At 44.0% G+C, this 13,107-nt stretch overlaps 1 protein-coding gene across 2 annotated transcripts in view; it reads left to right on the top strand.

Annotated features, from left to right (window-relative positions):
* Positions 1 to 1,323: 1,323 nt before the first annotated feature.
* The window catches only part of HELZ (helicase with zinc finger), a 113,733-nt gene continuing 101,949 nt past the window's right edge, over positions 1,324 to 13,107 (top strand). For both annotated transcript variants that reach the window (XM_081161529.1, XM_081161528.1), the window contains exons 1-3: positions 1,324 to 1,387; positions 2,668 to 2,724; positions 6,642 to 6,698. The gene's annotated coding sequence lies outside the window, so the exon portion shown is untranslated. The remainder of the gene's footprint in view (positions 1,388 to 2,667; positions 2,725 to 6,641; positions 6,699 to 13,107) is intronic.

The raw sequence follows: 13,107 nt of genomic DNA, 5'->3' as shown, positions 1-13,107 counted from the left end.
GGGGGCGGGGAAGCAACCGGAGCAGGCCCCCAAAGTCTGCAGAACCAGAACATAGACCAGAGGCGCAGGGACGTCGGAGAGCGAGGGGAGGGACCGACGGGCGCCCGGGGCGAGGGGCGAGCGGGCCAGGGCGCGCGGCGCAATGGGAGGCGGTGGCTCGGCTCCCCCGCAAAGCCCGCCGGCCCCAGCAGAGGCCCCGGCGGCGGGGTCGCACGCCCGCGTCCCCGCCGGCGTCCCAGCGCCCCCTACTTCCAGCGCCCCGGAGCGCGGCGCGGCGCCTCCGTGCGCCCCTCCACAGCCCCGGGGCGGGGGTGGTGCCCGCAGTCTTCCCCGGGCCGGGCCGCGGGGGCTCGTCACCCCGCCGGGACTCGCCAGGGGACCCCGGCGGACACACCCTCCTTCCAGCTCCGGACCCTCGCGGGTCCCTCGGGCGAGTCCTGGCGGGCCTCTGCGCCCCAGCCGCAGCCTGCAGCCCGCGCCCCGAGTTACCTGCCCCGGGAAGTCACGATCTGCACGCACCCGGGGCGGTGAAAGTGTGGATTCGGTGGAGCCCACATTCCGCGGGGAGGGGTCCCTTACCTAGAGGGTCGTGCATCACCTAACGGGCCGAGGGGAGGAGCCAGCAGGCGGGAGAGGAAACAGGGTTAAAAGTTGCATTTTGTTTATGATTTCTCCCATCCCCCTCCCCAAACGCGCCTCGACGATGGTTGACTCGGGGACACCGTGTCGCCAGATCCCGGAGCCCGACGGCTCCGGATGGGTTTGTCAGGACAGAGGCGCTTTTCGGTCCACGGATGCGGGAGTCAGAGGGTCGGCTGGTCTGCAGGGTCGCCGGGCCCCGAAGGCGACCCCCGGCGGCCCGGAGCGGGAGGCGGGTCACCCGCAGGAGCCCGCCGCCGGGCACCGAAGATCTGGAGCAATAGCAGACACATAATGCGCATAAATAAATCAATGAGCAACTCTTTGCTGCCAGCGACGGGGAAACCTCGGGCTGATTAAATGCAGACGCGGGGTGTCTGCCAGGGCAGGAGGGCGGCGGGGCGACGGGAACCGGCGTGGAGACGAGGGGTAGGGGGAAGGGAGGCCAGGGGCAGGAGTAGAGAAAAACCCCAAGCCAGGATTTAAAAAAAAAATAAATAAAAAATGAGGGTGACTTTTAAAAGCAAACGATCCACGGGAGGGAAGGGGGCCAGGCCGAAGGCGCCCGGGCCGGCCCGCCACCCGGGGCAACTTTCCGCGCGGGAGGTGCGGCCCGAGGGGCGGCGCCGGCGGCGGAGGCGGGAGTCGGGGGCCGAGGGGGGAGTCACTTTAAAGGCTCTTTCTTACCCATAATGCTTTGTGGGGACGTTGACAAGTGGATCCAAGATGGCGTAGAAAGTAATGACAGGTAAGTCCTGACTTCCCCCTTCTCTGCTGCTGGGACCGTTCCGTGAGGTGCGGGAGGCCTCGGGGAAGGGGACAGGACTCCCCTCCGGTCCCCTGGGCCCAGGGCGGGCCGGCCCCGGGGCGCACGGAGGGCCCTGGCGGCCCGCGGCCGGGCCCGAGAAGCGGGGCTCTTCGAGGCGAGGCCCGGACGCTGGGGCTGTTTACAGCTTCTTCCCCCTCCTCGGTCCCCTTCCCCTCCGCTGGGGGCCGCGGCGCCCTGGGCCGGGGCGGCGGCGGGGCCTTGCAGACCCGGGCCGCGAGCCGGCGGGAGGTCCCCCGAGCCCCGGGCGCTCCGCGAGGGGGAGTCGAGCCTCTCCCCGCACGCTTCCCTCCGGGTCGCGGCTGGGGGTGGGGAGCGTGCGGGCCTCCCACGCCCCGCTGGTTCGCCCCGCGGGGCTCGGACTTCCATCCGGGTGGGGCGGGGGCCCGAGGGTGGGCGTCGGGGAAAAAGTGGGTCAGGGGCGCGCCCCCTCCCTCTTCCGCCCGGGGCTGTTGCCTGAGCTTCACTTTCTTCTCCCCCCCCCCTTTCCCCGCCCCCTCCTCGGCATTTCTCTTTGGGCCACCAGCACATCCACAAAAAATAAAAACAGACTGTCCTTTCCTGGAGAGTCCTTTAAGACGCCCCTTGTCTAGGGCTCGGGGACTTTGATTCCTCTCCGCCCAAATTGTTTGAGGCTTCCGCGCCCTCCCCTTTGCTGAGGGTCCCGCAGGTAGGGCCGGGAGCCGGGGTCTTCCGATTCTTCTGGGTTTGGGTTCCGCAGGGCTTGTTTGAAACTCAAAATTGTTATTCCTTCCCCTTCACGACTTACACTTTTCAGGCAAATCATTAATAGAATATGTGTAACTCCCGAGACAGTGGATTCCTGGGCGGGGCGGGGGAGGGGGAGCTGTCCTGGCTAGTTTGTTGTTAATTTTACTCTCTCTTAAACTCCTGTTAATGGGGTTTCTTCTCCTTCATTTCTTCTTCTTCTTCTTTTTTTTTTTTGAAAGTAAGGTCAGTGCTGAAAGAGATGACTTTTTATGTTGTGGATTTTAAAGAACATTTTGTAATCTCTCCATCACACAGGAATTTTTGTTTTGAAGTGAGACTCCTTTGCAGGCTTCATACGGTACCATTTTGGTAACTTTTTCCGTTTGGAATTCAGATGCCCTTTCACTCGAGGCCGATAAAAATGTTTGCTGCTGATCCCGACTGTGTGGCTGGTGGTGTATAGACACATTTTACTTTTCTGTTTGCCTCAGGAACCGGATGAAGTAGTTGATCACTAAAGAACTCCAGTGCTGGTGAGATGTGTTAAGGTGAGACTGCAGTTAAAAATGATTTACCTTTCCCCCTTCTTCATGTTAATCAACTCGTAAGGCCGAGGCTGAGACTCAGTAATTTGATGGGTCCGTCTTTATTTTCCAAGTAACATTCAGTCAGATGGGTGTATAGGCTAGATGGGTGTAGGGCTAGATTTAGAAAGAAAAAAATGTGTCAAATGTACCAAACTTTTCAGTGGCTGGAATCCAACAGTACTCAGCCATAGTGGAGCTTACCCAGAGCCAAATATGTGCAGCTATCCTTGATCAGTATCTCCACCAGGGGTAATTATAGTTTGCCTATTTAAATTTCCTTGTGCAACTTTAATTGCATGCCTTAATTTGATCTGTGTTTTGGTGTGCATCACTTACTCTACGTGGAATGCCCGTGGCTGTGCCTGTGGATTTTGTGTGTCCACAGTTTGTGGGACTCTTGGAAAGTACACCCTTTCCATTGAAGAGAATTATTTTAGGCAGATCAGTCACTCCTGCTTTTGTTTTCTGAAAAATGGAATAGTACTTGTCTCTCTCATAGCTGTTTTGAAATAAAAACAGCAGTGTTGAGTTTTGTTTAGCTTATTAGGGATAAGACTGGTTTGTCATTATTTCCTGCTCACATGTGGTGTGTGAAATCAGAGTGTTGCTTTATTTAATGAAACTTCTAATGCTTTGGGTGTAAAGGACATTGATGTAGTGTTAGGAAAAAGTCGGTGGTATTCAGTACTGAGGAAAGGGAGAAAAGTTCACTAATTTTACATTTTTTTATAAGCATTTTTCTGGACTTTAAACATTTTACTGTGGTTTATCGAGTAAATTAAGTTATTGTGATAGATTGATTGGCTACTGCAGGGGTTTTTTTTGTTTTTGTTTTTGTTTTGTTTTTAACATTATCTGGGTAGCATTTGGATTTTGAAATCATCTCAGACTTTCTCATATCTATCACAACATCTGTTTAAGAAGAATAAGCTGTGCTTTATTTTTTTCCAGATTGAGACATACAATTGACATTTTGCCTTTAAAAAACAACAACAAAACTGGGTAAGGAAGGTGGACATAAACCAGGATCCTTTTGTGAGTGCACATACCACATTTGCTTGTGTTTGAAACTCAGCAGTGCTTGTGTGTATTACATTTATTTTTATTCTTGGAAGAGCAAATGTGGATTTTTAAATTTATTTATTTTCAGCTTACAGATGGAGGCATGTTCTTGCCTTAGAGTTCCCAATCTGAACCTTTGATCTTTTTTATTTTACTTTTATTTTTAATTTGCCGGTTACTTTATGGAAAGGAACCAGTGATCTGCTTTTTGGCTTATGGAGATGCTTGTTTGTAGTCTAAAATTTAATATTTAGAAACAGGTAATCTTGAGTGGCTAGTGCTGCTTGGCCTGAATTGTGTCAAGACATTTTCCACAATTTTCACACATGTGGACCATGTGAAGTGTTAGTATTCACTTCAAAGTGAAGTTAGTGGTTGGCTACCAAACAAGTTGTTTCACACAGTCTTTTAAAATGGGAAATACCATAGTATTGAAGGCTGTGGTGAAGTAGAAGTCTGTGTCTTTGAGCTCAATAAAGACATAGCTTTTTTAGTCTGTCCTTTTGGCTGGGAAGCTAGGACACTATTTTTAGGTAAGGCTATAGTTTTTGGGAGCCAGTAAGTACCTCTCTATCAGCTGGTAAACTTTTGCAATTGTTAGCAAGAGGTTTCATTTTCTGATACCATAAATATTTAATCTGCATTGTTTTAAAGTCCTTATACATTCATGGAGTGTCCAGTATATTACTGGAGAGGGGAGTGATTGCCAACAACAGAAGAAATCATTCCTACTTGCAAAGGGCCTTGTGCAGTTTAAAAATATACAGCATGTTCATGAAAGGCTAAGAATAAATTGCAGAGGGACCTACAAATAAGTAGACCAGGACTTATACATGCATTTTTGTTTTCTGTTTAAGAAGTAGGCTTGGTATTAATATTAAATGCAAATTAGTCTATAATTGTCTGTCAGACTGTATTTAAGGTCCAAATACATGCCCAGCACAAGACATAAAGGTCCTTTGGCTATTGTTTCAAATGCATAGAAGATTTAGGGCCAAGTTTATCAACTCACAAGAGAGGGGGAGAGGCTACTTAAAAATTATCAGCAAATTGTGCTGGTTCTTTATTTTCATAAATGTAGATAAGTGTACATGCAAATATAATTTGATTTCTAAGTAATATTTTGAAATGTTTTCTAGGCGAGAACTATGACATATATGGAGAGTGTGGCCATGCCACCCTACATTCATTTAAATTGATGGGTGTAGTCAGGATTATTTCTGTAGCGTTGGCTAGAAGGAGCTTAGAACACAGTGGTCTGTCACTTCAAGGGTGGCTGGGTAATACTTTTGAGTAATCCTGAATTTAATAGATTTAATGTTACTTTAAAAAAATAGTATTGTAGATGTAACATGAATACTTTTAATCTGTGTGTAATAATTTTGTAAAAGCTATCAGTTGTTTAAAACAAATTGAAAGTTTTTCCACATACTACCAGACAGTCCTAACAACTTGTTTACTTGTGTCTGTTGTTCTGGGTCAGTTTTTTCCAAGAGCAGCAAGTTGTTTTGTAAAACCAGAGTTTGTATATTCATCTTGCTTTTGAACAAAAATAAACACACAGAAAACCAGAACTGATTGATTTGCCATAGGTTCTTCAGAGAGTGCACAGCATATTTTTTGACTGAACCATTCTGAAGTGTGAACGTTTGTGATTTTTGTTATTCTTGTGCCCCGTTTAAGGTGTTCTAGGCACATCTGAATTTGCCTTTTTGCTCTCTTTTGTGGAAGTTCTTGTGAAAAATAGTCTTGTAAGGTGAGCTTCCTATCAGTAGGCAATATGTGTAACTAATACAGTTTAAAATTTTAATTTTTATTCATTTATTTTTATGCAAAACTGATGCATGCTGTGGTAAGCACATTTGAACAGGACTTAAGTGTGTGAAGTAAAAACGAGTAAAAGGGAAACCTCTGTTCTCCTTCCTCCACCTTTAGTCATGTCCCCCTGAGCGGACTATAGAAAACAGTTGGGTGTCATTTGGCTTTTGGGAGATCTCTCTGTTGCTGAGGTGTATTGGTAGCAGGGAAAGCAGATAAGTAGGGAAGGCATGGCCCCTGAACCAGTTCAGGTGTCGTGCAGACACAATTCCACTCTTATTTCTTGTGATGCTAAGTAATATTGATAATCTTAAACTACCATCACTTGAAGATAACTGTAATTTAATTGTTAATGAAACACTCCAACAGGTAATTCCATTGTCAGATTAGTAAAGTTGTTGATTTGTGGATATTTTAAGGAAATATTTGTGAATTGAAGGCGTCTAACTTTAGGCCTGAGGTAATGGTGATAATTACCATCTCTGGAATTGTATGATATGCTGCACAGTCTCCTTACGATTGGCTTTTTATAACTCATTACCTCTCCTTTAATTCTTATAACAACTCCAAGATGATTGTTGTTACTTACGTTTTGCAAAGGAGGAAATTTAGACCAACCATGAACTAACTAACAGTGTCACGAGGCTGGTAAGTAGTGGTGCTGTGTTCTGCCTTGGAAAGCCCGTGCTCTTCCCACTGTAATGTGCTCTGCTACTTCTGTCTAGTCTGTCTGTATTTTCTAGACAGGGACTTTTAGGCCTGGAGAAGTCAGATGACTTGTCCAAGGTCACATAGCTAAGTAGTAGCAACATTAAACCAAACTTATCTCTGGACTCTTATCTCAGGACTCTTGGTCCTAGCTGGTTATGCTACATATTATTGAAATACTGTGGACCAAAAGACCATATGCTGTGAATACTGGATACAAATGCTTCAGAACTCATGTATCAGCAATGGTATTTTCTATTTATTTAAAAGCTCTCTTCTCTCTCTTTCAGAAATTATAAAGAGCTCTGATGGGCTATTTGGGTGATACCCAGTGCAGTGAACTGCAGGTGAGTACAATTTAGGAGAGCCTTATTTAGAAAATAGGGGCCTGGTAATGTGTGAGAAAGAGACAAGGGATACTTCATCTAGATGAGAGTTCTTGGCCAGAAAGTATGAGGTGGGACAGGGTGGGAGAGTGGTGACCTGAAGATGTGGGTCCTGAGTGAAATGGCTGCTTCTGGAATGGACTGGATGATGCCGAACAGCCTCTGCAGACACTGCCTGCTGCTTTGTCAGTTTGTTTGAAGAGAAGTGAGGGTAGGTTAATCTTCCACTTCAGTTCTGAATGAGTAACTGCACAGGGGCTCAACCTAACAGCATGATTGGAACTGGAGAGGTCCTTCAGTTTGTGTGTCAACATTCTTGAGTGGTAATCACCCTATGCTCTGATGAACTTGGTTAACTATCGAATTGTTTGTTTTTCTTGTTATCTGCTATGTGTATATTGTTATGAATGACTGTATGTATCTGCATTTTTTGAGGATCTAGATATCGAGAACATATCAGTAGAAACAAAAGTTTAAACCTTTTTCCTAATTGTTGTGTTCCCTTCACACAGTGGTTGTAATAGTCCTTTAAGTTATTTATCTTTTGCTGAAATGCTCTGCTAAATAAAGAAATACTTGTTATTGCACAGTAATTTATCTTCTTGGTCCATTATAATACTTTGATCTTTCATTATCAAACTTAGAAAATGGTAATACTACAGAAAAACACTTAGAAGGCTGTTTTAATATTGTCCTTGTGGGGCATCAGTGCTAAAATGATTTTTTGATGTATTTTCAATACTAGTCTTTTGTTAGACATCACTAGCTCTAGAAAGCTTCATGTGTTAACAAAATGACTTGCCATCCTGCCTTTTGGACTCTGGCTGGGTAAGATTTGCAAGACATTGCCAGCTACTTTTTACCCATTTCCTTTAAGCTGAAGTTTTTAGTTTTCTGTTCTGTGCAGTTAAAATAACATTTTCTCCCCTTTTTAACTATACCAGGGTCTCTTAGCCCTAGTTCTTTCATTGGTACACGAGTCCGTGCTGCGTTTTAATTGTGACTCAACACCCCCGAGTCAGCAAGTTCCTTGAGAATCCCAGAGACTTTAATGTGACAGTACTCTATACTTTTAGGATTTATCATTAAATTTGGGCTTGGCTACTTGCTGATTGCTAAAATAATACCTGGTTGTAGGGATTCTTTGTTTCTTGAGTATGTGCTTGTTTTGCACGATTCATCCCCCACAGGTTCCTGGGGATAATTGGAAGGCCAGTTGAGGTGGTTGGTTGGGGCTGGGTCATCATAGGTCATCATGATAAGGAGTGCAGGAGAGCTTTCGGCTCAGGCCAGAGTGAGCAGTACAAGGGACGGGTGGGCCTCTCCTTGAGACTGTATCAAGCTTGTATCCTGGAACCCTGCTGTTTCCTCAGTGTGGAGCAACTTCCTTAAATTATGAGGTAATTTAAAAGTTGATATTAAATAGTTAAAATTTGGGTTGTTACACTAAAATAGTTGATTTTCTCTTTGGCATTCTATTAAAATATACTTTGCTGATTTTAGATTTTGATACATAAAGTTTGGAATTTTTTCTACTTACTAGATCATGAAACATTTCCATGTTAAAGGTGTCACTATTTTAACTTACATGATTACATTTTGTAAGGCTGAAAAATATTTCATCAAGTCATACTTTACCTAAATCTTTTTATGTTAGGTATTTATGTTGCTGACTGGTTTTCAGTTAATACTTTAATCTACATTATTGTAGATATTACTGTATTTTTTCTAATTATATCTCTAGAATAAACTTTTGAGTACATTATTGTTGACGTAGTATGAATGTTTTATGGCTTGCCATACTGTTTTTCAAGAATATTTTACCAGTTTGTATTACTAACAGATACATGAATATTTCTGTTTCACGATAACTGGACAGAAGTACGTTTTTCCCCTAAAAGCTTTGCTTATTTAATAGTGTAAAGTGGTACTTGCATTTCTTTTTTCTATAATGTTGAATTTTATCTTTTTTAAAAAAATTTTATCTTTGAATCTCTTCATGTTGAATTGTTTGTTCATATTCTTGGCTATTTTATTCAATTTTGCAAATATTTATCGGGCATCCACTGTGTACCACGTGCTGCTGTGTCCTCTGAGTGCTTCTCAGGTTATCATCGTGGTGTCTGCCTGCTTGAAAGAGGAGGCTGCTTGAGAATGCTTGAGGTTTGGCCAGTTGGGAAGTCCCGCTGCTGAGGGCCTTTTGTGGTTGCCTGGAGGGCTGAGGGGGTCGAGGACTAGAACATCTTTAACTCACTTGTGGCGTGTACCGCTCTCCTTTAACTCGCTCGTGACATGTACCGCTCTCCTTCAGCAGCTCTGTTCCGAGGGTTACAAGATGAATAAAACATTCCCACAGGCAAGGAAGGAGCCATCGAGTAGGGAGAGTAGGAGCACCACAGAAATGGAAGGACTGATAGGAATTGGGTGGGTGCTATAAAAGGGGTTCAGACAAAAGTGCTTAGGGGGTAAGTGGAGGGAGTGACACTGCCCCCTTGGGGACGTGGAAGAACACTTCAACTGAAGAGGTGGCATTTAAATTGTTCCACTGTGCCGATCAGAAGCCACAGACAGAAGAGAGCCTTCGGAGGGAAGGACAGCTTGAGCAAAGGCTGGGGTGGTGTTGGAAATGTGGAGGGTGTCAAGAACCTGCATATCCAAATTACCTGGACCCTGGGATATATAAAGGAACATAGTGGAAGGCGAGGCTGCCAAGTGGTCAGGACTGGGTTTTGGAGGATCTTAAATGTCAGACTGAGGGTCAGTGTGATGGATTGGTAGTGTGGAGAAACTAGACACAGGGACTTTAGTTCGGTTCATGGTAATAATCCAAGTGAGGGGTGATGAGAGCCTGGACTGAAGTGGTGGCCTTGGAATGGAAAGCAGGCGATGGATTCAAGAGAGATTTTGGAGGCTGAACAGAAAGATTTGGTGACTGATTCGAAGGGTAAGGGAACAGTCAGTTCTGTCTCAAGTCAGAGATGATGAAGTTTTTATGGTTGGGTGGCTGGCAGAATGGGGCATCAGGAATAGAGAAGCTGGGAGGAAGAACGGGTCTCAGAGTCTTAGAATAGAGAAAGATGAGCTGGGTTTTGTGTTGAGATTAAGGAACTAGTAGAAAGTTGAAATCAGAATTTTAATCCTTTAGGGAACTGATGAGGAAGTTTGGGGCTCAGAGGGGTTAGACAGATGGGTGAGGTTAAAGCAGAGCTGAGACAAGCTTCCTGATTCCCTGGAAAAGCTCTCTTTTCCCTTCTTCAGACTGAGAAGTGCTGCAGGTTCTCAGCTGTGGTGTTTTCCTCACACCTAGGTGTGCTCAATAGAAAGTTGGAAGTGAGAGTTTATGTTCGGGAAGTGAGGTCCTTATTATTAATTATTTTTTTAATTATGGAAACTTTTGGACAAGAAGTGGAAAAAAGACTACAATCAATCCCACTGACCCATTGTCCAACTTCAGTGGTTATTAATGTTGTTTCATCTGTTTCTCCCTTCCCATCAACTATATTGAAGCAACTGGGAGAAAATGTTCTGGTGACTTTAAACTTTGTGTGTTTGCAGGTAAGGAGAGTTGAACAGTTTGGTAGGGAATGTTTCAAGCTTTCCGGGGTGGGGTCCAGAGTGAACAGAAGTAGGATTTACTTCCAGGATTCCTATGCTGCTTCAGTCTTTGTTTTTGGGCCAATCACCTAAGTCCTCTGAGTCTTAGCTGGTCTGTATGGTGGAGATAGCAGCTCCAGTAAATCACTTGAGCTAAGGTATGTAAAATCCCTCTAGAACTCTAAACTTTGAAGCCAAAGTGTTACAGAGATTTTAGTTGTCAGTAGTGCTCTTCCTTTGGGCTTCTGTGTTGCTGGTATGAAGTTTATATTATTCAACAACTTTTTATTATTCATCTAATACTTGTTATGTCAGGCCTCTGGGGCTTCAGAATTGAACCAAACAGACAAGATCCCAACTTTCTTGGAGCTTATGTTCTAGATGCAGAGGACAATAGCTTTATAGTGACTAATAGCCATAGTAGCTAATACTTTTATAGTGATTAGTGTAGGCCAGGCACTGTTCTAAGTGATTTCATATTTTAACCTATTTGACTCTTGCAGCAATCCCGTGAGGTAAGGATTGTTATCTTCCATTTTGCAGGTCTGGCGATGAGACAAATTTTTATGCAGATTGCCTCAGGTCCTAATGCCAGAATTCAAATTCAGGCCCATCTGGCTTCAAGCTTGTACTCTTAACCCCTGTGCCATAGAATATCTTTAACTCAGTCTTGGCAGGCCAGTGTTTGATACAGATAAAAAGGTTAGGTCCAGATTGAAATTATTGTTAAACAAACAAACCACCTCTTCTTGTAAAAGACAAAACAAAAACAAATGAAAAAAGTGGCAGTAGTTCTCTGGATAGAGGCCTCTGAGTATTCTGTCACAGGACAATATTTTTTCTCTTAACTTTTTATAGGCTTCACCAGCTTTCTTGCTTCTTTAGATACAAATGGCTACCTCAGTGGGAGGCAGTTACCTTTCTCCCACTTGAGCAGGCTCTGCTCTTGAATGAATCCTCTGCCCGCTTGCAGTTCTCCTTTCCCTTTCCCCTGCTCCCTTCTCTCTCCTTATCTTGGGGTAATTCCCTTTGCTGATCTCTCCTGCTGTCTGTGCTTCCTTTTTCTTGTGGCTGTGCTCTGCCTTTCCGGCCTCAGCTCTTTGCCTTCTCGCCCCTAGCCTGCCTCTGCCAGCCGCTCTGGACTTACATTGTGCTTTGGCTTCTCTCTGTTGATTTAGTGGGACTAATATTGCGACCAGCTTCCTGCCTCAGCTCATTCCTCCTTCATGGGCAGGGCACACTGGGAAATGGGAAATGAGCATTTCTTAAGTTTGCGTCTGGATGAGAACATGGGCCTTACCGCTTATAAGGAGGGTATTATGGCTTGTATACTTTAAAAAATTTTGATAAAATATACATAACATAAAGCTTACCATTTAAACCATTTTAACATACAATTCAGTGGCATTAAGTACATTCAAGTTATGGAACTATCACCCCCCCCCCCGCCCCCCACCTCCAGAACTTTTCCATCATCCCAAACTGAAACTCTGCACCCTTTAAACTCTCCGCTCCCCCTCCCTCAAGCTTCTGGCAACCACCATTCTGCTTTCTGTCTCTATGAACTTGACTGCTCTAGGAACTTCATGTAAGTGCTGTCATGCAGTATTTGTCCTTTTGTCTGGCTCATTTCCCTTACACAGTCTTCAAGGTCCACCTATGTTGTAGAATGTGTCAGCATTTCCTTCCTTTTTAAGGCTGAATAATATGCCATTGTATGTAAATACCACATTTTAAAAATCCATTCATCCGTTGATATACACTTGGGCTGCTTTCACCTTTTGGCTCTTGTGAGTAATACTGCCATGAATGTGAGTGTCTAGATACCTGTTTGAGCCCTTGCTTTCCATTCTTTTGGGAAATATTCAGAAGTGGAGTTGTTGGATCATTTGGTAATTCTTTGTGTAATTTTATGAGGAACCACCATATTGTTTTCCGCAGCCAGTAGCACTCTGTCATGTGCCTCCCGAGTGCACAAGGGTTAGGTTTCCCCACCTCCTTGCCAACAGTTATTTTCTGTTTGTTTTTCTCTAGTAGCATCCTAATGGGTATGAAGTGATAACATATACCTGTTTTAAAGGTGTGTTATGTAGAATAATAGACTTTCAGGACTAGAAATGATATTAAGGTTTCTAGTTAAACTAGCCATAAACAGCAAAGAGTGTTCTCCTATGCTTTAGCATTTCCAATTCTTTCTCAACCGGAGAAAGGCATTTTGGGCAGATGTGTCTACACTGGATCTTAGGCTCAAGATGAGCTGTGTCTGCACTAGGGCTCATGGAACGCAGCTTTAGAAGACATCTGCTTCTCCATTCTGTCAGCGATCCTGTTGCTCATACCTCTTGACAGTCTCCAACTGTGTCTTCTGGGTTCCTTAATCTTCTTTCCAGCTTCTTTAAGGAGTGAGATGATTGTATTCAAAGGAACATATTTATTTAAAAAAAACTAGACAAGTTAGAAATTAATGAGTCCAAGATAAGTGTAAACTGCCTAGCTGATAAAAGACTATATTCAGTATCAATTTGAAGGAAACCTAAGTATTATTCCTAAATATTAGCTCTGATTTCTTATTGTGTGAAATAAAATCCCTTTTCACATTTTTTTTAACTTGGAAAAGATAAGCAGTATATAAAATGAGAATATATTTTATATTTGAGAGAAAATTATAACTTCTGGATTACTTTGGATTTTGAATCACTTTTTAAGTTAATGAAGACTGTTAGTGTAATTTATACTATAAAAATCTTTAGGATTATAGCAAGTTGAAAGAATAGTA

This window comes from Miniopterus schreibersii (genome assembly GCF_964146895.1).
Source record: "Miniopterus schreibersii genome assembly, chromosome: 16".
Taxonomy (NCBI): Eukaryota; Metazoa; Chordata; class Mammalia; order Chiroptera; family Miniopteridae; genus Miniopterus; species Miniopterus schreibersii.
Note: the sequence above shows the minus strand (reverse complement) of the source record. Positions and strands in the feature narration are given on the sequence as shown.